The 23,058-nt window shown below is 45.3% G+C and overlaps 1 protein-coding gene across 3 annotated transcripts in view; it reads left to right on the top strand.

Annotated features, from left to right (window-relative positions):
* The window catches only part of LNX1 (ligand of numb-protein X 1), a 170,625-nt gene that overhangs the window by 87,139 nt on the left and 60,428 nt on the right, over positions 1–23,058 (top strand). The gene's annotated exons all lie outside the window — the stretch shown is intronic.

Raw genomic sequence — 23,058 nt, 5'->3', positions numbered from 1 at the left:
ACAAATCACCCTGCCAGCAGTTTAAAGCAATGCTTAGCTGTCTGTGACTTCACAGAGAAACCATCTTACTGATGCAGTGCTTTCCCAACAAGGCGTTTTTTCCCTCCTTTTGTGCCAATAATGCTTTTTTCTTTTTCTTTCTTCCTTCCTTCCTTTCTTTCTTTCTTTCTTTCTTTCTTTCTTTCTTTCTTTCTTTCTTTCTTTCTTTCTCTCTCTTTCTCTCTCTCTCTCTTTCTCTTTCTCTCTCTCTCTCTCCCTTCCTTCCTTCCTTCCTTCCTTCCTTCCTTCCTTCCTTCCTTCCTTCCTTCCTTCCTTCCTTCCTCTCTTCCTTCTTTCCTTTCTTTCTTCCCCCCCTCTCTCCCTCTTTCTCTCTCTCTCTCTCTTTCTTTCTTTCTACTCTGCTTTTTCTCAATAGATGAGTCTTCTCTTCCTTCCATAAACAGAGCCTCAGAACAGAGCCTGTATGCCCGGCAGCCCCTCTCAGGCATTCCTCATTGCAAACAGAAATCACCCCTTTTTGAGTCAGTTGGACTCTGTACCTAAAAACACATACAGTATCAGAGTAGGGGAGAGAGAGCCCTAGATGTAAAGTATGTATCTCTTTTGTTTTTATTTTTGGTCATTGTCAAACAGATGGGAAAGCAAACAGAAGAACTGGGTAGTGACCACCCATATATCCCCATTGCCTAAATTTAAGGATTTACATTTTTGCCACCTTTGCCTCATTTATTTATCCCTTATTGAAGTGGTTTGGAGTAATGTGCAGTTATTATAACATTTCAACTCTGTTTCATTACATGTCTCTAAAAAATAAAGACATCTTTCTACACAACCTATGTCTGTTTTATAAGAGGATATGACTAATGTCCCCCAACCTCAACATTGATATTTTTCTGGCTCCTTTCGTTAATAAGCTTTGAAAGAGGATTGCAGATAGATGTCAACAGCTTCAGCAATCATATAAAAAAGTGCTGCTGTGTGTGCCTTGGTGTTTGGAGCATTTACAAAAATGTTTCTCCTTATTAACTAGACTGGTCCGAATAACAAGGGTTAGCTTACATGTAAATTAGAGTCCGTGGGCAAGTGAACAGAGGGACTCTAAAAAGAATTTGTAGAACCCAGACTTGAAACACTGGGCTGGTCATATTTAGATAGAGATGCCCCATCCCTGTGAATCTGAGTGATAACCAGGGCCTCTCCTGTAATTAGCCAGACTGACCAACTTGTCCAGCACAGTAGATGCTCAATAAATGCTTGATTATTAGAAGAAATAACAGATTACCTAGATCCTTGGAGGCAGGCCTTTCATTTTGAGAACTCTACATTTTAGGGTGATCTAAATGTAATGGAATGTAACCCACTACACTTTAGATGGAATGTAACCCACTACACTTTAGATAAGAAGGTTCAAAGAGAAAGTATCCGGCTCAAGCCTGAATAGTGAGCACCTCTGGGATAATAATAAGATTGTGGTAGCTTTTCTAGAAAAAACAAGCAATGGCAGAACTCACGAGGATTATGAAAAGTTCCCTTTCTTGTCTTGATGAGTGCTGCAGTGGTGTCTCTGAAAGCTAGTGCCAATGCCCCCCCCATTGCCCTTTCCCACCTACTGTCTTTGTCAATTACTGTATTAGTTTCCTACGGCTGCTGTAACAAGTTACCCCACTTTTAGTGGCCTAAAACCATAGAAGTTTATTTTCTCATACTTCTGGAGGCCAGAAGCTTGAAATCAAGGTGTCACTAGGACCACAGTTCCTGTGAAGGCTTTAGGGAAGGAACCCTACCCTGCCTCTTCCTGTTTCTAGTGGTTTCCCGTGTTTCTCAGCTTGTGGCCGTGTAACTCCAATCTCCGCCTCGGGCTTCACATCACCTTCTCCTGTGTCCTCTCCAGTTCTGTCTCTGTCTTCTCTTCTTATAAGGACGTCTGTTGTTGGATTTAAGGCCTATCTGAATAATCCAGGATGATCACATCTTGAGATTTTTAGCTTAATTGCATCTGGAAGAACCCTTTTTTCCAAATAAAGTCACATCACAGTTCCCGGTGGACCTATCTTTTGGGGGGGGTCACCATTTAACTCACTGCAGGTGCTACTGAGGAACCTGTCTGTTGAGTTGCTTTCAGTTTTATAGCCTATTTGAAGGAAGGCTCTCAGAAAGGCTTAACAGTTTTTTTCCGTACAAGTTCATGAATCAAAGGCAACTCTTTCATTGAATCACTGAGTGGACGTAAGCAAGCCATTCTTCCCAAACTCTGAAGTAATCCAGGAAGCTGGTGCCAGGAAACTAATTTGGTAGAACTTTCTGGGAATCTTTTAGTTGCTGGGGATGCTCTGAGGGAGGAGTCTGTGCAGTTATTACCTGATGCTACTGCTGGTAATGAACTCACCAGTGAATGAAGGACACGTTTCAGGCACTGTGGCAGACATTGTAAGGAATACAACTGGGAGAAATGAGGCACAGTACTCACCCTCAAGGAATTGTCAGTCTAATGGAGAAGATAGAATGAATATACATAAGAAATATAAACGGTGACCCAAGGTATAAGAGAGCAAGTTTTTAAAAAGAAGAGAAGGGAGTAAGTTGAGAAGAAGTGGAGATTGTCCATTTCAGCGAAAGTAGCCAGGGAAAGCTTCTAGAGAAGTGAAAGGTTTGAGCTGGATTTTGAAGTAATCAGAGAGGAATTAGATAAAATCAAGAATGGAAAGAGAAAGCATTTTAGGCAAGGTAAATACCACTGGCAAACAGGTAGCAAGGTGGCTGTGGTTGTCACTAAAGCTTTGGAAAATGGCAATTGAGAGCATTGAGTGGGACTTCTGGGTCTGTCTGGCATTCTTGGGAGAGAATGCCAGTGATGGCTGCACGGCCCTGAGGTGAAGAGACCCTCCTCTCACGACCATGGGCGGCCGGGCTCCTGAAGGCGGGTGACGCTGGGTGGGCTCTCCAGGAAGGCTCTGGGGGGCCTGTCTTCCTCCTGCTGCTTCATCTAAGTGGGACTCTCTGGGTCCACACCCACCCCTCAGGAAAAAGCTGGAGCTAATCCATTAAATGGAGTCAAATTGAGCATGTGGCCCAGGCGGTCTTAAACTCAAATGACTACAGGAACCAGGCAGGAGCTATTCAATATTTAAACATGTGAATCATTTGGATATACAGCTAGTGCTCGACTTACGACCACGATTGGTTCCGACAGGCCAGTCATAACATGATTTGGTCGTAAGTTGAGTAGGCTATATGTACAGTACTATGAAATGATGTTATAAAAATCTTTAAGTCATATTTTATCATAATTTTCTTTCATTATTGTTATATATCATAATTTTCTTTGTTCATTTTATGCCATTCGTATCATCTCTACACCATTTTGTTTCTTATTTTTACATTCGTCAGGTTTAAGTAAAACACTGCATTATCAGTACAACTGGTTTACTATTTGCAAAGACAATTTCCTCTTGGTAGACATCTTGGGAGGGGTTTAATAAAAAATATCCGAGACACAAAACACAAATTGCTGTACCGAGTCTGGGATAACAGTTGAAATGGTGCACGCGGAGATGGTAGGGCTGCCGGACCCTGGTCCGCACTGTCGTACGCCCAGCTGGGCAACACTTGCACTGCCACACGCAGAGCAGTCGTGGCTAGCAATTGTGGTCATAAAGCCAAATGGTCATAAGTTGCATAGGTCATAAGTCGATCAATATTTGTAATACAGAAGTAAGTGGTGAACTCTGGTCCATCAACTGTAGAGAACACAGTAGATACAGGGGTGGGCAAAAGTCGGTAAATAATAGTAATTAATACAAAATTAATAAGTAATAATACAAGAATGAACTCCGTTCCACCTACTCACAACTGTAAACCTACTCTTGGCTACTCCGTATATATATAATGTCTTAAGGTATTCACATTCAACTGTACACAAAATAAAAGAAAAACACCTTGGCTAATCCAGCTTTAGCCCTGAAGGGCCCATAGCTGATGACTCTGGCAGCTCCTTCATTACACATGCCCCTTGCCTCCTGTTGCCATGACCCAGCAGAGTGGATTCCACAGGAAGAGCTTACAACCAGAGTATCTGGTGTGCAGCCGCCTCCTCAGGTCAGGGCGCAGGGAGCCTGGGATTGTTCTGGGGGCTACAAAGAGCATGCCGTAGGATGAAGGGCAATGCTCTCTTCCCCTACAAGCCCGGACCCCTGACTCCCACCAACTCTCAACTTTCTAAACCCCAAAGCGAATTTCAGAAATAGACTTTCACTCACGGGCATGAGCATGGACACCGCCTTCTCATCTTCCTGGGCCTATTTGCAGCCCCACATATGACAACACTTTTGGGTGAAGTCCTCCGAGCAGCTTGGGTTCTGAGGACAACCCGCATGAGAGCTGAGGGCTGGGTTTGGTTTTTAAAATGCAGATGCTTGGGCTTTAAATCAAACCTTCTGAAACAAAAATCTTCCACTTCAGCTTTCTTTCCGGAGACACTGTCTGTGGCAGAGCAGCTGAGCCGTCAGAAGTGGGGGCTCCGGACTCCGGGTTAAACGCAGGAACCTGCCTCAGATTAGCTGTGCGAACTTGAGCCAGCTACTTGATCTCTCTTGCCTCGTGTTCCAAATCTGCAAAATGAAAATAACAGTGGTACCTTCCTCAGACAGTGTTGTGAAGATCAAATGAGCGAACACACCTAAGCGTCCGCTGGGCAGGGTCTCTGAAGGGTGGCGAGCCCCTGAAATGAATGCTCCTGCCATTGTTGTGTGTCTCCGCAGATAGTCAGGAAATGCTGGCCGTCTTTCTAGATTACACTCAAATATTTCTGGTTTGTAAATGTCATCGCTATGAACAGTATTCGTGCCAGGATCTGGAGAGCAAAGTTACTCTAGTCCCTGACCCCTGCAGAGATAAAAGTTCTAAGTGGGAACAGTTTATTCCCACGGGAGTTTCATGCCCGGAAAATTAAGATGAATGACTCTGATTTTGCAACTTGAATCATTTAGGTCTTCACAAGAACATGTTCTCCTGGACAAACTGCCAAGAGCACAGGAGTTAGGAGGCAACCTCCTGTGTGTCCTTCTCGGGAAGTGGGGTTTGTCCAGAAGTCAAAGATGCGGGACACCGACCCAGTGTCTCCGGCCCCCAAGTCTAACTACCCACTTCCCTGCAGAACTTTCTCAGACCAACCTGCACAGTGCACCTCTGACACACTGCACTGTCGTTATGCAGCCAGAACGCTCGCTCTGGGGCTCACAGACCAGAGAGCTTCACTACCCCCACCCTGCCAGCTGAGCCTTCCAGACTTCCCGTGGGAAGATAACTCACTTTAATTTTACAGACCACTCCTTCGGCCCTGCCCCACCTTCTCCGTGTCCCCTCATCTAGGTCCAGGCCGAACCTGAGCAACTTTATTTTCTCCCTGCCGACTTCAGGTAGATTTGGGCCAGGGGTTGGGCCATGGACTGCATCACCTAGGGAAGCATCCCTTTAAACAACCCTGTCCTAAATAGAGAGCCACAGAAGGTGCCTCTAGATGGCTGCAGTTGAAATCTCGAGTGAGTGAGGAGGGAGGGGAGGAGGGAGGGAACACTGGGGTCACCTCAGCACCCATTTCCTCCTCACTTCATTTTCACTGTGTTAACAACTCCCAATACTTGTGTCGACACCAGAAGTGTCCAAACCCATAGATGGTTTCTATGAGTTTATTTGAGCCAAACTGATGACAATTGCCAGGAAGGAAAAGCACAACAGATTGAGAAAATGCTCCAGAGAACAGCAGCGATACAGCACATTTTATACATTACGATCAAAGGACGGGACGCAGGAAGGTTACGTGAAATCTATTGGCGGTAGATTAGGGAGGCGGGAGAGAGCAAAGCAGGGGTGGGGAATCTCTGAGATGGGAGAAGTAAAGTGAAGAGACACACGCTTCTTTTACATAGGTGGGCACAGGACAGTTAGTTATCAGCGTGAACAGCACATAGGGATGGTATTCGGGGAACACGACAATGAGGGGCTCTGTGGCTCCTGCTCTGCTGAGGTGCATGCGTGTCCCCTGAAGGGCCTGGAAAAGGAGATCATATCCTAGATGCAGAAAGATGGTGGTAGACAGGCTCAGTTAAGGGGAAGACTGACCTTTGTTACGGGAACTACAGGAAGTGACTGCCTACCGTGACTCGCTCTGTTAGACAGTTTTCATTTCAGACCGTCGTCCTATGTGTCTCCTTTAGGTCTCTCAGCTCGTAGGGCTCACCATGCAGGCCTCCCCCCTGAGCTTGTCAGGTTTGGTATGGGGCCCCTTTTTCGTCTACACTTCGCAAGTTTAAACCAACAGGGTGAGCTCTGGGGATTTGCCAGCAAATGCTTTCTAAGTTGAGTCTCAAAGAATATATTTTTTTTTCATCAAAATTGAAAAGAAAAAATAATGTTGCTAATCTCGAGATTGTGTGTGTGTGTGTGTGTGTGTGTGTGTGTGTGTGTGTGTGTGTGTGATGTTTTGAGGATTTGAAGTCGAGTTTGGATTAGGACCTGGAAGGAAGGAGGTAGAGTTTGCAGAGAAAGAGGGTGAGGTGGGGAAATCGTAGTCCAACAGAGAGGAACGAGGCCCGGTCTGGGGAGCACAGTCAGGGCCCATTCGGGTTCAGTGATTCTCTTCACGTGTCTCAAAGGATGGCAGTTTAGCACTTGTGTCGTAGGTCCTTTTCCCTTAAATCTGCAAATGTATTTGGAAGGAAATTGGAGCGGCATGTTCATGATTCATTTACATTTAACTCATCACAGTGTTCCTTTGCAGTTGTTCTTTGATGTTCACAGAGCCTCATGCTCCCATTTAATGGTCTTATTTTCTTTTTGTCCCTTGGATTCAGTGAGTTCTCTTTTACCCGGCTGTAAAGCAACTTCCGTCCCAAACAGTTTGCTTCCTGGTCTAAAAGGCAAAACCCAGGAGATCACAGACTGCTTCATGTTTGGTTGACTTTTTATTTAACTTTTATAATGAAAATCTCAATTCAAAAGCAGAAGAGTATAATGGATCCTATATACCTGATTACCCATCTTTAATATATAACAATTCATGGATATCTTGTTTCATCTATATCCTCCTTGAACTGTTTTGAAGCACATCTCAAACATATTTCACCTGCAAGTGTTTCGGTATTTATCTGTAAAGCATAGATTATTAAGAAATATAACCATAATACTAATATCACAACAAAAACAAGTAAACATAATTTCTTATCAAATATGTAGTCAGTTCAAATTTTTCCTATTGTCTCCTAACTTTTCTTTCAGCAGTTTGTTTGAATCATGAGCTAATTTAATTATACTTTGCAATGGGTTGCCATCTCTCTTAAGTCTCCACCCCACCCTACTCCCTTCCACACTCCATTGACACAAAGGAGTTCTTGAACTAAATTTTGAATAATAATAGCTTTGGCAAACTCAAAATACTGAGCTAGTCACTGAAAAACAGAAAAATAAAGCAATTATTTTAATTGACTGCCAAGTCCAGGGAAATCTAAAGGAGACAAGAGCCTAAACATTGAACAGTTTTAGAAATTCAACCAAGTTTAACCAAGATGAATGTTTTGATGACTTTGTCACCCAGAAGCTCTAAGAGGGGAACTTAAAGAGAATGGAGGACTGTCTTTTCCCTGGGGCAATAATCGCTCAACTTTTTCCATCACAGACCTATATTAATAAAGAAATTCATCCATACACCTGTCATATGTATTGTTCTCTATACATTATACATATGTATTACTGCATTAGTATATCCACTATAAAACATAATGTTCTGAAAGACTAAGAGAACATTGTACTTAAGAGTCCTGTTACAGCGTCCCACGTTCCTTACGGGTGTCATCACTTTGGAGCCCACCGCGGAAAAACAGGCTCTCAGTCCTTCTCGGCATTAGAGCACAACCCCTTCAAAGTCAACGGAGGAACTTCCTGCTGCCAGTCTGTGGGACTGGGCTTGGAAGGAGTAGGGCCGGAAGTGGCCCATTTCTTCAGGCCAACGAAAACTTGCAGGCTGAAGAACCAGATATCTTTTCTTGTAGTCATTTTCCCCGTTTCTGACCGTCACCCCTTCCTCTGTGTGGCCCACGTGGCCCCCACCCTCTGCCAGCTTCCTCTACCTTTAACCACACCTGCGTTCATACACACCAGGAGTGGGGCCAGGGATGGGCCACGGTTGTGAAAGCGGAAGTATTTAGAATTTAAGGAGTCCTCGTTTTAAAAGAGACACAATCATAAATTCATACTTGCTAGGTCTCCAGTCAGATTCTTGGAAGGGCTCGCGCATGCCTTGAGATCCAGTCACCAGTCTTCCGGGAACCCCTTCCCGCATGAGCACCAAACACCACTGTGTCTCTGTGTGCCCTCCACCCCCATTTCGTACTCTCTTAGTTCCCTATGGGACTGGCTATGGAACCCTGGTTCCCCTCTAAGCCCACTTCTGTGTTTAACTCTTGCATATCCAGAGCTAGAACAGTCTTCCTGATGCTCTGTGGGCCTACTAAGTACCTGGGGCCCCTGCTCCACCTTTGGCCTTCAGTAGCAGCTCTATGCAGAAAAGTGGGAACGGGAGAGGTCAGGGCCCCAAGACAACGAGTAAGTCCCTTTGTCATCCTGAGGACATAATCAAGTGGCCTAAGCACTGGAAGGTTGGAGGTGACTGGTGATTAAAGGCACACACCAGAGATTCAGGTTGACTCGAGTTCCTATGCAGTCTCGGCCAGCAGGCAGCATTGGGCAGGTGACTTGAGACCCCTGAGCTTTCCTCATTCATAAATGGAGACAATAGCACATCCTCTCAGGTTGTTGTCAGTACTCATGGAAATTATGTAAAGCATTCAATCAAGTTCCTGCTCAAAGAAAACCCTGAAAGTATGGATTCTAGTAACAGAAAGAATTCTAAGAAGATATTTCATCAATTCTGAGATACTTTTTAGCCTCTGAGAGCAGGCTATATCTTAGAATCGATGCATCATACATGGGCAGTGTTTTTCGTTCTTGATGATCTGTAAACTAATGCTGCATCCTGTAAGAAAGTCTTCAATTTGGTAATAATTAACTTTGCTAATAATTAAACTTCATCCATCCACAGAGAGCATGGATGGGTTGAGGTCAAGAAAATGGAATTGCTGAAACCATGTAGTTCCTCCCTCCGCTCCCCTCCCCCCCCTTTCCTTTTCCTTCTCCATGGAGAGGCAGGTGAGTGATTTACCTGAGCTGAGAAAGGGGCAGCTAGCCCCTTGGGGTGAAGTCTGGCTGATCCACTTGTTAGTGGACGGGGCCACGCCTCCCACCCAGCTCCAGTTACACCTGTGGGTCCTTCTCTACCACACCGCCTTTCTCCCTTGACTCTGTCTCCCACTCTTCTTCATTCCTCAGCCTCTCAGTTCCTTTCCTTGCTACCTTGGCACTGCAGCTCCGACTCCCTTTCTCTTCCCTACTCCATGTCCCTTCCCCAATCTGAGAGAAAGGCTGAATCCAGCACATTCTTTGGCTGGAGGAGTGTGTGTCCCAGAACCGTAGATTTCTAGAGTCAAGGGGGCCATGGAGATGATGTAGCCCAGTTTTCCCATTTTGTAGAACAAACTAGGCATAGAAATTTGCCCAAATGATTTAACCCTGACAGTAACAAGGCCTATGAACCTGGGTAAATCATGACATTTTGCCAGGGAACGATGGTAATGCATTCATTATTTTAATGTGTCCTCAGGAAACAATAAAACTGGAGTTGTTAAAATTTTTAATTAACAGCTTTGGGCAAAGCAATTGCATAGATGTGATTCAATGATGCATGTGACCATGTGCATCACCTGTTAGTAACTGAATGTCCTCTGAGAGTATCTAACCATCTGGGCATGCTCAGAGAATGCTATCATGGGACTTGCTTGCCCAATTTTGTACAAATGCAGCCTGGGGTCATTTGACAGTTATGAAGCTTTACATTCAAATATGGCATTCCAAGGATTTGCACTCTGTGCAAGGGTTTCATATGTAAAGGATGCAGCCGAGAGGCAGAGCAGAGCCCAGTCATGAAGCAGTTACAAACTTCAGCTTGTGATTAAAAATCTGGCATCTGAAGTCTTTCCGATCCGAGTTCAGATCCTGCTGCATCACTCACCAGCTGTGTAACCTTGGCTAGCCGAGTCACTTCACCTCAGCGGGGCCTCAAGTTTCTCATCTTTAAATCAGCTCTTAATGTCAGTCCCTAATTCATGGGGTAACAGGGACAGATAGTACACTCGAAGCAGTTAGTACACTGGGAGCATTGTGAGCGCTGGAATCGGCTGTGGTGAAGATAAATAACTTCATGTGTACCTCACAGCTAAGGCAGCAACTCCCACCTTATTGATGAGAAACCAAGATTCATTGAGCACAAGCATCCTGATTCCAGAACCAGGGCATTTCCACGGCAGCTCCCTTTGTTGCCATGGAGATGGCATTGCTGGAGTGTGTGTCGGGTTGCTCCAGCCTCTACAGTACACTAGGGCCAGGCTGGGGATAGAGATGGATTCTGAACCAGAAGAGTGAATTGCTTTACGGATGAAACTTTTCTGGATGAACTATTTGGGCAGTTTCTCTGGCCAGTTAAAATTATGCTGAAGACGGAGCTTTCTAGCATGTACAATTATTTTTTCCACTGAAGTAGACATAAGGAGGCAGACTACAAGTGGTCCCAAAGACGTCTTTAAAGTGGTCAACCGAAAAATGTTTTTGGCCTCATGAGCTAATTGATGATAGATTAAAGAGGATCAAAGGGGTTCTGTTGTAAATGCATCTGGAATAACCCTTTCTGCCAATGCTGCTGCAGTTTTTATAGAAAAACACCTGGCACCATCAAAAGTAGAAGCCTCCCCCCATACCCCCCATGACAGAAACCCTGTGGAAGTTTCAGTGTCACCAGGGATGGAGTCCTGAGTGTGGACACCAGAGCCAGGCAGTCGCTGGCTCTGTCACTTATTAGGTGTGTGTCGTCGGGCAGCTGCCTTCACTTCTGAGCTCAGCCTCAGGGAGTTCGGTAAATGAGGCCATGCATATGCAGCACCAGGGCCATGCCTGACACATGGTGGGATTGACTAGCGTTAGCTGTTTTACTGTTTTTTGTCTTTGCTACTCCACAAGCCAACTTCCTTTCTCATTTTCTCTCTAGAAAAAATACCCAGGTAGCACTGGGCAGTAGTGTTGGTGTCTGATGACTGAAGGCTCTTCCCTTTTTTGGCCTTCTTGGGTTATAGTCCTACAGTGGCCTATTCTCATCAAGGAATTATAATTCCTTTTCCCATCACAAAAGAATGATTAAATCCCTGGATGGTTGGCTCAGTGGTAGAACATTGGTCTGGCATGTAGATGTCCTGGGTTCGATTCCTGGTCAGGGCACACTGGAGAATCGCCCATCTGCTTCTCCACCTCTCTCTCTCTCTCTCTCTCTCTGTTTCTCTCTGTCTCTATCTCTCTCTCTCTCTCTCTCTCTTTCCCTCCTTCCCTACCCCCCACCCCTCACCCCCACCCTCGCAGCCGTGGATGGATTGGAGTGAGTTGGCCCTGGGTGCTGAGGATGGCTCCATGGCCTCTGCTTTAAGTGCCAAGAAGAGTTTGATTGCTGAGCAATGGAGCAATGCCCCAGGTGGGCAGAGCATCTCCCCCTAGTGGGCTTGCCAAGTAGATCCCGGTCGGGGTGCATATAGAAGTCTGTCTCTGCCTCCCCTCCTCGTACTAAATTAAAAAAAAAAAAAGAATGATTAAACATCTGAGAGGTGCTGATTCTCCATTAAAAGCCCCCGAACACATATAGTCTGCTTCAGGGACTCTTAAGTCCAAATAACGACTTGACAGGAATGGTGTCTAGGACTCAAATATAGGACAAGGCAGGATGAAGGAGACTGAGAAAAACAGTCTTTCCTATAACTGAGGCACTGTTTCTTCAATTACAAAATAGGGAATTTGGGTTATCCTGTGGGAAATGTGTTCAGTTTGGTTCTGTAATGTGCCATTCAGTTGCTTATATCACTAAAGAACGCATCAGAGTGACTGACTTCCACTTTACAGTTGATTTCTGTGCCCATAGTCCTCTCGCTTTCTTGGTGTGATTGACAGGGCTGGGTTGAGGCATGTGAATCGCAAAGAAGTCCAGTGATTTGGTTCTCCTTCAGATTTTTTATTTAACATCTAACAAAGGCAGGGAATTTCTGTTGATAAAAACAAACAACCAGTTACTTTACATAAACATGGTGCCTGCTTTGTTTGGTAGAAGAAAAATCCAGCAGGACTTTTCCTGCTTCTGAGTTATTGATTCTCTGTTCAGTGTTTTGTTGCATAAGAATGACTTTTTCCAAACTAGGCAACCCACCGGTAGTTGAATTACGTTTACACTTGGGTACTGAAAAGAAAGCACTCATTGCTCGGAAGTGTATAAATAATAACAAATACTGAGTACCTATGAAATACCAGACATGTCCTAGGCTCTGAGGATTCTGCAATAAGTGATGTGCTAATGAGTGGGCAATAACAAGCAGACGTAGTATGGCGGATAGAAATGAGGGGTTTGAAATAAAACAGCGTCTCCTCATCTGGTTTATTTTCATGGGAAGGCCTCTTTGAGGAGGTGGCACTGGAGCAGAAACCTAACGAAGCCGAGGGAGGGAGCCGGGAGGGCCTCTGAAATTGGGACTTGTGCGTCAGGCTGTCCTGTTTGCAAACCGTAGACCTGACCCTAGCTCTGCCTCTCATGTGGGCTTGACCTCCCAAGGCCTCAGTGGTGTCATCTGTAAAGGGGGAATGGATTCCTGCGGCCCAGGATTCCTGTTGATGACAGGGAGGCCCGTGAGCAGGGAGCTGGCACCTAGGCAGGCTAGGCAGGCCAGGTGGGGCTGGGGGGTGGGGTGGGAGGGGGGGAGGTCCCGCTACTTATGCTCTCACCTCTGCTGTTTTATTCCTGGAGGAGGATTGGGAAAGGATTTTTACCTGCTTAAAGTTCAGTTGGCTCAGTGATAGAGCATCGGTCCAGCATGTGAAAATCCTGGGTTTGATTCTCAGTCAGGGCACACAGGAGAAGTGACCATCTGCTTCTCCACCCTTCCCCCTTCTCTCTCTCTCTCTCTCTCTCTCTCTCTCTCTCTCTCTCCCTCTCCCTCTCTCCCTTCCTCTCCCCCTCCCACAGCCATGGCTCAAATGGTTCGGGCAAAATTGGTCCCAGGCACTGAGGATGGCTCCATGGCCTCCCCTCAGGTGCTAAAATAGCTCGGTTGCTGAGCAATGGAGCAGTGGCCCCAGATGGGCAGAGCATCGCCCTGTGAGAGGCTTGCCCAGTGGATCCCAGTCAGGGCACAGGCAGGAGTCCGTCTCTCTGCTTCCCCGCCTCTCATTTAGTAATAAAATTTTTTTTTTAATCACAATGGGTCACGTGGTCCTGAATATAGTTTTGAATGGGAATCTCAAATACCAGTGATCTTTCTCTCCACATCACCCCCGATCTTACTCAGTGTGAATTCATATATTTAATTTTCTCATCCCTAAATTGCATGGCTTTCTGAATTTCTCTAGCTTGTTCATATCTGTTTTTGGTGGGTTCGCTCTAATTGCAGGTGTGTCTGTGTCTAACATTGCTTTTTCTTTTTTCTTCCTCATATCTCACATCTCCTGTGGCACATCCCATCTGAGTGACATCCATAAATCTTGTGACACCCTGTCCTAGGTCATTCGTCAGGGGATTGAGTCGGGCCGATGTGATGATGGATCGTGAAGACACCCCCTGAAACTCCTCTCACAACTGGGCTAAACGCCACGTTTGTTTGTGATTTCTGTCCATTTCCAGCCCCTCTTTTGAATCTTTGGACGAACAGTGAAAATAAAATATTTCCCAAGACACTGCGCGTTCAGCTCAGTGCCCCCCTCCCTGTCACTTTAGGTTCTGAACTACAGTCATGAGCAGTATTCAAGTCTTTAAAATAATGTGATCAACTCATCTGTGGCGATGTAAATGCAGATTGTTCTTTGTTCGTTCATCCCGGGTATTCTGAACCCTCTAATTTTGTTTCCCTAACGTTTATTCCACAATTGGTTAAACCAGCAATTTCACGTATCCTGCTCTAATTTTTCACTCCTCTTTCCTTCTGCTTCCTTTCTGTATCACAATCACATGTGGCTGGTCGCTTTCCAATCTTCTAACATCCCCCTGTGTGCAAGGTAATTTTTCAGAACTAATTATTCATCTTGACTGCACCAGTGTTCAGTAAGCATATTAGTCAAAATCTTTAGCTCCCCGAGGACGTGTCATCTGGAACAGCTGATTTATGTGGGTTTGTGTTTGCCAAATATTCCTCTACCTATTTTTTGTGTGTGTGTGTTTAACTTATCTGTGTAAGTTTCTAATACTCCAGATTTCACCTACGTGTACTTACGAAGATATTTTTAAAGGCAGTTTTTAACATTTGTTTTAACATTTTTATTTCCGTCCTTGCCTCTTTTAAAAACTTGGTAGATCTGTATTTTTTCAAGCTTCTGGGCCTACTTTTTTGTGACTCAGGATGAGCTTACAGATGTTAATGCTGTTGCTAAGTGGTAAGTCATTTTGATTCAGCTCGTATTTTCCTCTGCTGTGCTTAATGGATACAATCCATTGTCCAGGCGTCTTGCTGTTCTTGTATTCAGAACTCGTATTCAGAACTGTTCAATAGTCCTGATTTTCTGACACGTGACTAAATAGGTGTTCACTTTCCCCATTTGATATAAACTGTTAGAGACTGGAATAAAAAAAATCACAAATTATAAATTTCAGGGAGAAAATAGCAATGAAATATGCTGATCAGCTTCTTAGGAACCTTTCTCATCTTCGGAAAATGTAGAACTTTCCACTACGCAAATAATTTGGCACTAATTATTCACTCTTTTTTCCTCAGTGGAATAATTTAATTCAACCTAGCCTCTTTTTTCAACATGACCTTGCCAAGTCAAGATGACTATAGAGAGCATTTTGCTGAAGTTTACCCAATTGCTATCTGTATCCTAATTTAGTCGATGCCTCCACCCACCCACTGGAGAATCCTGAAGCCACAGAGCACATTTCTGGCATTTATTTTTAGAAAGTCATCCAGTGCCTTTATTTTACTGAAGACAAATGTTTGACCCCAACAAGCAAGGACACTTAAACCTGTGACTGCTCCATGCCAGTGACTGTCTGACAGAAAGCTCTTTCTGTGAGGCTTTCATCCTCGTTCTCAGAGCCTTTACCAGCTTGGAAGGCACTTGGCGCTGAGGTTGGGGTGGGACTACGTTCAAGTGAAGCCCACAGGCATCTGGAACTGTTAGCATGGACAGTGCAGTTGCCATGCCTTTTATCTATCTATCTACCCATTTATTTATTCAAATGGCATTAGATTTTATTAGAGTAGCCTAAGCAAAAAAAGAAAGAAAGAAAGAAAAACTACAGCAACTAAAAATACTGTTTCCACTTTCAACCATGTGGTCAAGTCAACCTGTGTCACAGATGCCCCGTGGAAGGATCTCAGAAGTAAAATACTCATTGCAGCTGGCTGCTATGGGGGAGTAGCCTCCCTCATGGCTCTTATAAGAAACCATTGTCACTGTCCTCAGAAAGCATTAATCTTAAAACGTGTAGTAAATCCAGAGGGGGATTAAGCTTGGTTGAGGCCCCAGGCGCAGAAGAAAATATTGGGCCCCTTAAAAAAAAAGAGAGGCCCTGGCCGGTTGGCTCAGTGGTAGAGCACCAGCCTGGCTTGCAGGAGTCCCGGGTTTGATTCCTGGCCAGGGCACACAGGAGAAGCACCCATCTGCTTCTCCACCCCTCCCCCCTCTTCTTCCTCTCTGTCTCTCTCTTCCCCTCCTGCAGCCGAGGCAGTTGGCCCAGGCACTGAGGATGGCTCCATGGCCTCTGCCTCAGGCACTAGAATGGCCTTGGTTGCAACAGAGCAATGCCCCAGATGGGCAGAGCATCGCCCCCTGGTGGGCGTGCCGGGTGGATCCCGGTCGGATGCATGCAGGAGTCTGTCTGACTGCTTCCCCGTTTCCAACTTCAGAAAAATACCAAAGAGAGAGAGAGAGAGAGAGAGAGAGAGAGAGAGAGAGAGAGAAAATAAAAATCCATGTTAACCATATTTTTAAATAAATAAAAAATACTATGTACTCTTAATGTTAAAATTGCACATATGAAACCCAACTTGGTGCCATTAGAAAAAAGTATAAAGTTGGGGTTTTGCGGGGCCCTTCAGAAGTTGGGGCCCAGGGCACGTGCTCGGTGCACCTGCTGTTAAATCCGCCTCTGAGTAAACCACGTCTCTGATGGCATCGGTTCAGGTGACAGCAGTCCCATTACTGCAGGGCTGAAGTAGATGTACATTTTGAAGACATCAGAGCAGAGGTTAAACCAAACGAGCTGGAACTGAACCATTTTCTGCAGTCAAAAGAATGTATGAATCATATACTTACGCTATAGGCGGAGAAATTTCAAAGTTCTAACATCTTATACTTAAAAATGAGTCATTGGAAAAGAAGGAACGAGAGAACATCTGAGCATGTTGTCATTCCAGACCTAACTCGGTAGGTAATTACGATATACTCTGTATGGACAGAGGGGAGCATGATTTTCTCACTTCCTGAAACTCTGCATGACGAGGAGACCAGACGAGCAGGAAACATTGCTGGGGACCTTCTGGAAGGAGACAGCAGACATTTCTCTAGGCCTGGCCGCGGGCATCTGGTAGCTCCCCGTGGGGCCCTGTTTGCGGCAGAGGGAACCCTGACCTCCTGTGCTTTCCATAAAGCACCAAGAGTGCTTTTGGTGTTGTGGGATGGTTACACTGCCGATCTGATTCTAGGGAGGAAATCCATCTTATTTAAAGTTTAAAGAAAAAACTCAAAGCAGAGAGCCCTTGGAACTGACTCCACTCTCAGTGGGGCCAAGTCCTGTTTCTGGATCCCCTTCAACCAGTCGAATCTCCTGGACGTGACCAGTGAAATCTGTGTGTGACTGTTAATCCACGCTTTGGCTTCTCCCCCTGATTACTTCCAGGAGTCGTAGAACATGTTGTCCCCGCTGAGGGTCTTCGGTTACCTTCTCTTTTCTCTCTACCCCCGAAGGGCCTGTGTTCCAGTGTGCTCATGCTTGGCCTTTCCTGGAGTCTGGACACTCACGGCTGCTGCACTCTGAATGTTTGTGTGTTGTCCCCAGGGAGACGCACACCTGCGAGTTTGAAGGCTCCTTCAATCACAGCTTTTGAATCACAGATGAACGAAGCAAGACTTGGGCTACGTGGGGAAGAGCTTTTGTCCAAACACATGCCATGATACTAGGCTTAAGCCATCTGGCACAGCAAGTAGACAGACTCTGACTTCTCTAAAATAGAAGACTCATGCAGATTAATGGGACCTCAATTGCAATTTAGTGGTTTTCTAGAGAGATACATGAATCCATTCAGGAAAGCAGCCGAGGGGTTCTGCTCTCATGCCCTACCTCAGTTACATGTGTGCCCCCTCTCTGCTTTGCCCCTGGAGTTAGTAGAAGCCCCCAGTGCAGCCAAATTGTAAGAAAAAGCTGGTCTACATAGTAAAAGACAATGCTGCCAGAGGTGTTTTCTGTCATGCTGCTTCTGGCTCTTAGGCTTGACGACAAGGTCCCACTCAACACCGTGGTTCGTGGCCAGGCCAGGAGGAAGGGGTGCCGGTAAAACCCGGATACTGTGGAGTCCCACCCCACAAGCAATCCAGAACCCACCCTGTAGGACCTGTGTGGTCCAGGTACCAGGCTGGGGGGTAGGTCTTTGTGATTGGTTTTTGTGTTTGTTTCTTTTTTAAGACATTTATATTTATTTAACCAGTGGCTGATAGAAACCGATTGCTATGCAAAAATTTTTACATACTTTGTGTCCCCTAACAGTTTACATTCTGAATGACGATAATTAGAGAAGTTGTTACTGACAGAAGCTAAGCCCCTCCCAGCCTTAGGATAGTCTGTCCCAGCTCACCCTGCTCACCAGCTTCCCCACACCATCACCCGAAAAGAAGGAACTCGATGGACCAGGCTGTGTATTTTATGAGGAAGATGGAGTGCTGCTCTTTTGAAACTTCTTTTCATTTTTGGTGACAAAGATGTTCTGTTCTTTAGCTATGTGAGAGGGCGTGGTTAGGCTGGAATCCGTCAGGAGGGAAATAAGGCAAAGGAGAGTGCCCAGGGCTGCCCGCCTGTGTGGATCTCCGTGAGGCTGATGGCAGAGCCCTGTGTTTGGTGCAAAGCTGAGCAAGAATTAATGGAGGGATGGAGAGGGTGAGAAAATACTAAGGAGCCTCAACCTAATCTTCTTTAACTATTCAGCGTGTGTGTGTGTGTGTGTGTGTGTGTGTGTGTGTGTGTGTGTGTGTGTGTAACTGTAAAAGGAATAAAACTAATCAGTGCTTGGCAAAGAACCAGACCCTGTTAATAGGAACACTACGGCCTCTCTTCCCTCTCTACCCAGGAACAAGGCTAGATAGAACTCAGCCCTCCGACAAAGGATTAAGGAAGGGCAGACCTTAGGCTGCTGTACATGTAAGACTGTAAGGGTCCTGTTTGCCATTTCCAAGCATTTATAGGCATGCTCATCATTTCTTTATAATTTGCTGGGTGTTGGACTCCATAAAAAGGGCCAGGTGTTCATGCAAGTTGGCAGCCTTTGAAAAATTGTACATATATACCTTTTTCACACGTTTTAAAGCAAAGCACTTCTGACAGGATAATCAGTATACCTCCCCTCACTACTGCCCTGCCCTGCAGTGCAAAGAAAAAACACCTAGAGGTGAGGCTCTTCACCCAATGCCATGCCAGGGTAATGACTGACATGGGCTATAAATCAGTAACCACAAAGGTAGGTTTTCCTCAGTAATTAGGATATAATCACTGCTCAGGCCACATTAGAGATATGTAGATTTTTGTTACCAACAGAGAAAAGAATGATCGTGGGGTTGGAGCAAAATTCCACATGGATGCTAGTATTTATTCCATAGTGTAATGCGTGGAGTCTACCTCATCTTTTATGTTGTGGTTTAACCAAGTCAATGTGTCATTAGGTGTAGAATCAGGAAGAGGAAGAGAACCAGCTAATTATAGAAAAAAACAGGCGCGATTTCTTGTGAACATTTTGTGCCTCCTCAGGGCAATCAAAGGCTCTTGAGAGGCATGTAGAGCATTTTTCCAAGGAAGCTGTGTCACTTGGTGTTTATGAAATTTTTTCTAAAAATAACAAAGCAAACAGACTCATAGACACAGAACAGACTGACGGTTGCCAGGTGGGAGGGGGCTTGGGGCCCTGGGTGACAAAGGTGAAGGGATTAAGTACAAGTTGGTAGTCACAAAATAGTCATGGGGATGTAAAGCACTGCATAGGGGATACAGTCAATAATACTGTAATAACTCTGTGGGTGCCAGGTGGGTACTAGCCCTATCAGGAATATCACCTCATAAATTATATAAATGTCTAACCACTATGCTGTACACCTGAAACTAATATAAAACAAGATTGAATGTCAACTGTGATTGAAAAATAAAATTTTTTAAATCCGAAAAGCAGCGATGTGGGAATAGAAGCACCAGACTCGAAATGTGGCGGCTCTGAGATCTAATACAGAGTTGGTTCAGCGGGACGCTAACCACATTTTTATACAGTACATCTGTGGAACACTCTGTTCCGGGACCGAGGTGGAAAAAAAGGGGAAACCTTTTCGGTCATGAGTTGTGTGTGGTCTAGGCAACGTTCTACTTGGTAATGCTTCGGATATTTTACTGTGACCCTTTTTATGTTTATCTCTCAGGGTCAGAATTCCTCAGGGGACAGTTTTGATGGCTGTGCCCTTAGTGAGAATCTTCTCATCTCCACTGGGTGATGTGTGGCTTTAGTTACCAGAGGAAATCCTGTTAGGTATTTCCCATGAGATTGCCATGAGATTTTGTTTGACTTGAACTTGAGGACATAGGCGATGCCTTCATAGAGGGCATTGCATTTATGTAGAAACAGCCTTAGCTATCCACTACCTATTTCTTTGTGGTTCAATAAGAAAAACCATGCAACCAGGTTAGGTGAAATCACTAATAGAACAATGATAAGATACTACAGGGCATTGTAAAATGCTTAGTAAAAATAGGTGGGAAATTTGGGGTCAGGGTCAAGTGATTCACCCACAAGGCTTACATTGGTGCAGTCCCTGAAAACCTCGGAGGAGTACTGACCTTGACTGAGTCTAAGAGTTTAGTATTTGAACTTCCCCATCTGTAAACGGGGGTGATGGTGCCTTTGTCAACAGTTTTCAAACTGTATACCATAGAAGTAAAGATAGCCTCATGTGTTGATGAGATGAGCCAGTAGATGAATGAGAAATAGTAGAGGCAATGAGAGGGAAGGGGGTAGCATCAAGAGGTGAGAACCGACGGGGAATTGGCTTGGTGTGCACACGGTACTAGGAGTGGGGACCTGCTTCAGGCATCTGGGACTCCTGTCTCCTGGCTCTTACCATCCTATGTCTCATTCTAATCCATATCAAGAGATTGTCATTTAAAAAATATAACTGATAGCCCTGGCTGGTTGGCTCAGCGGTAGAGCGTCGGCCTAGCGTGCGGAGGACCCGGGTTTGATTCCCGGCCAGAGCACACAGGAGAAGCACCCATTTGCTTCTCCATCCCTCCGCCGCGCTTTCCTCTCTGTCTCTCTCTTCCCCTCCCGCAGCCAAGTCTCCATTGGAGCAAAGATGGCCCGGGCACTGGGGATGGCTCTGTGGCCTCTGCCTCAGGCGCTAGAGTGGCTCTGGTCGCAACATGGTGACGCCCAGGATGGGCAGAGCATCGCCCCCTGGTGGGCAGAGCCTCGCCCCTGGTGGGCATGCTGGGTGGATCCCGGTCGGGCGCATGCGGGAGTCTGTCTGACTGTCTCTCCCTGTTTCCAGCTTCAGAAAAATGAAAAAAAAAAAATTACTGATAGTAGTGTTTACCTCTGAGGACATTAACATGGTGTCTTAAAAAGTATACATAAATAGAATGGTAAAACGAATCATAAAAAGAATTGATGTTCAGTTTCATTACAATGCAATGAGAAAATTTATTTCATTGCCCTGGCTGGTAAGCAGAATAAAATAAAGTTTGTTGTTTTGGATGAATGAGGAGATAGTTCACTTGTGGCCACATCAAAATGCAGATTTTATGTCATGGAAATAATAACATTTCAGGAGAGAGACAATGATTGCAATACAATTTGCAAAAAGAGCCATGTCTGAAACAGCCAAAACAAGAAAGCCAGATCTCAGTCGTTTATGGGGTCTGCGTGACCTAATTAAACAGTCTTAGTTTGTAATGGATACAGCAATATTGGTAGGTCTCATCTGACTTTGATTGTATTGTTTGTGTTCCTTAAAAAATAATAATAAATCTAAACCTTTAAATAATAGTGCAGAAAAAAAGTCTGCATCGATTTCTCTTCTGATTCTTTATTGCCATGCAGATTTATAATTATCCCCAGAAGATGATAGATACCTTCCATCAACTTCATAACTTGCTAGAAAAACATTTCCATTTATATCAGGTTAACACTACTGGTTTCCTTTCACCTACGAGCACCGTCATTTCCATTGTAATTTTTTAAAAGACCCTTTCTCAGACATTCTCCTGGTGATCCTTCCCAAAATGCAGTGAGTTGCACAGGTCAAGCGTCATCGTGGCCAGGACAGTGAGGCTCCCAGGGAGGGCAGCCGGGCCAGAGTGCACGGGTGCTGAGAGAAGGTCGAGCACAAGTCATTTGACTTTCAGCATGGTTCCCTCCTGAGCACTAGAGGATGGTTAAGATGTTTCCTAACCTTTTCCCATCTTCCCCAAAGACAGACATAATCTCTTAGGCTTCTGTGGCATACCAAGTGACCAAGATCCAAGACCTAGAAGTAACTTCCGTTATCCCATTACTAACTTATGACACTTAAGGTGGAAGCTAGGGCCCTACCCAGCGACACAGTACACTTGAGTAAAAGGCTTGCAAATGCGGTTGAAGAATTAAGTCTGTAAAGGTAACGATGGAAAATTGGCAGTGAAGTTCGTATTTTGAAGGCACAGCTGCTCAGCAAACCCTTGTATTTCTGCCTGGAGTTCTAGACCTATGCTTACTCATGCCTACAATTTCATTAGAAATCCTATTATTAAAGTCTTCCATGTGTCTGTCTTAGAATCAACTTGAGAAGTAGGCTGTGACTGTCCTCAGTGCTACCGATTTGGGCATCATCCATGACCTTGCATTTCTATCCCTCTCCGCCCTCACTGCCCTGGCAACCTGAGCTCTGCCGTCCGCCCAGACACCGTCAGGGGTTCTCAAACCTCAGTGTGCCTGGAGTCACCTGCAGAGCTTAAAAACTCAGGTGCGTGGCACCCCTCTAACCCGGAGAGCTGAGTTTCACAGTCTTAGCCCTATTGATGTTTGGGATCAGATCATTCTCTGCTGTGGGGGGCTGTCCTGTGCATTGTAGGATGTCTACAGCATTCCTGGCCTCAGCCCACTAAATGCCAGTAGCAACCTCTCCGGTCGTAGCCATCAACACTGTCCTCAGCCATTATCTAACGTCTCTGGGGGGACAAGATTGCCTGGTTGAGAACTATGTCTTAGGGATTCTGATTCCTAAGCAGAGAATGGGGCCCAAGATCCTATTTTTAACAAGTTCCTTCGGCAAATCTAGCTTCTGTATGTACCCTATTAGGCCTTTTCTTCCTTCTCAACACCCCGTGTCCTTCAGCCCCTGCTTGCAAGGCCACCTGGCAGGTCACAGAAGTGTTCAGGGTGAGGCCCAGCTCTGCTCTTGGCAGGCAGGGCACGGTGCTGCCCAAAGGCAATGAACTCCCTAAATAAACAAACCCGTGCTCTGTGGCAGGAGCGGGCTGTCTGCATCTGTGAGCATACGTGCTCAGTAACAGAGCCCTTCTGGCGGGATGTTCCTGTTGTTGTATAACCCAAGAAAACAATAAACAGGCTCCCCTGAGGAGATGGTTAGACCCAAAAGGACCCCCTCCCCCAGAGCATTAGTGTAGCAGACTCCCTGAGGGGGAAATGTTTG

The sequence above is a fragment of the Saccopteryx leptura genome, chromosome 5 (genome assembly GCF_036850995.1).
Source record: "Saccopteryx leptura isolate mSacLep1 chromosome 5, mSacLep1_pri_phased_curated, whole genome shotgun sequence".
Lineage (NCBI taxonomy): Eukaryota > Metazoa > Chordata > Mammalia > Chiroptera > Emballonuridae > Saccopteryx > Saccopteryx leptura.
The sequence above is the reverse complement of the archived record's forward strand: the minus strand, read 5'-3'. Positions and strand labels throughout refer to the sequence as shown.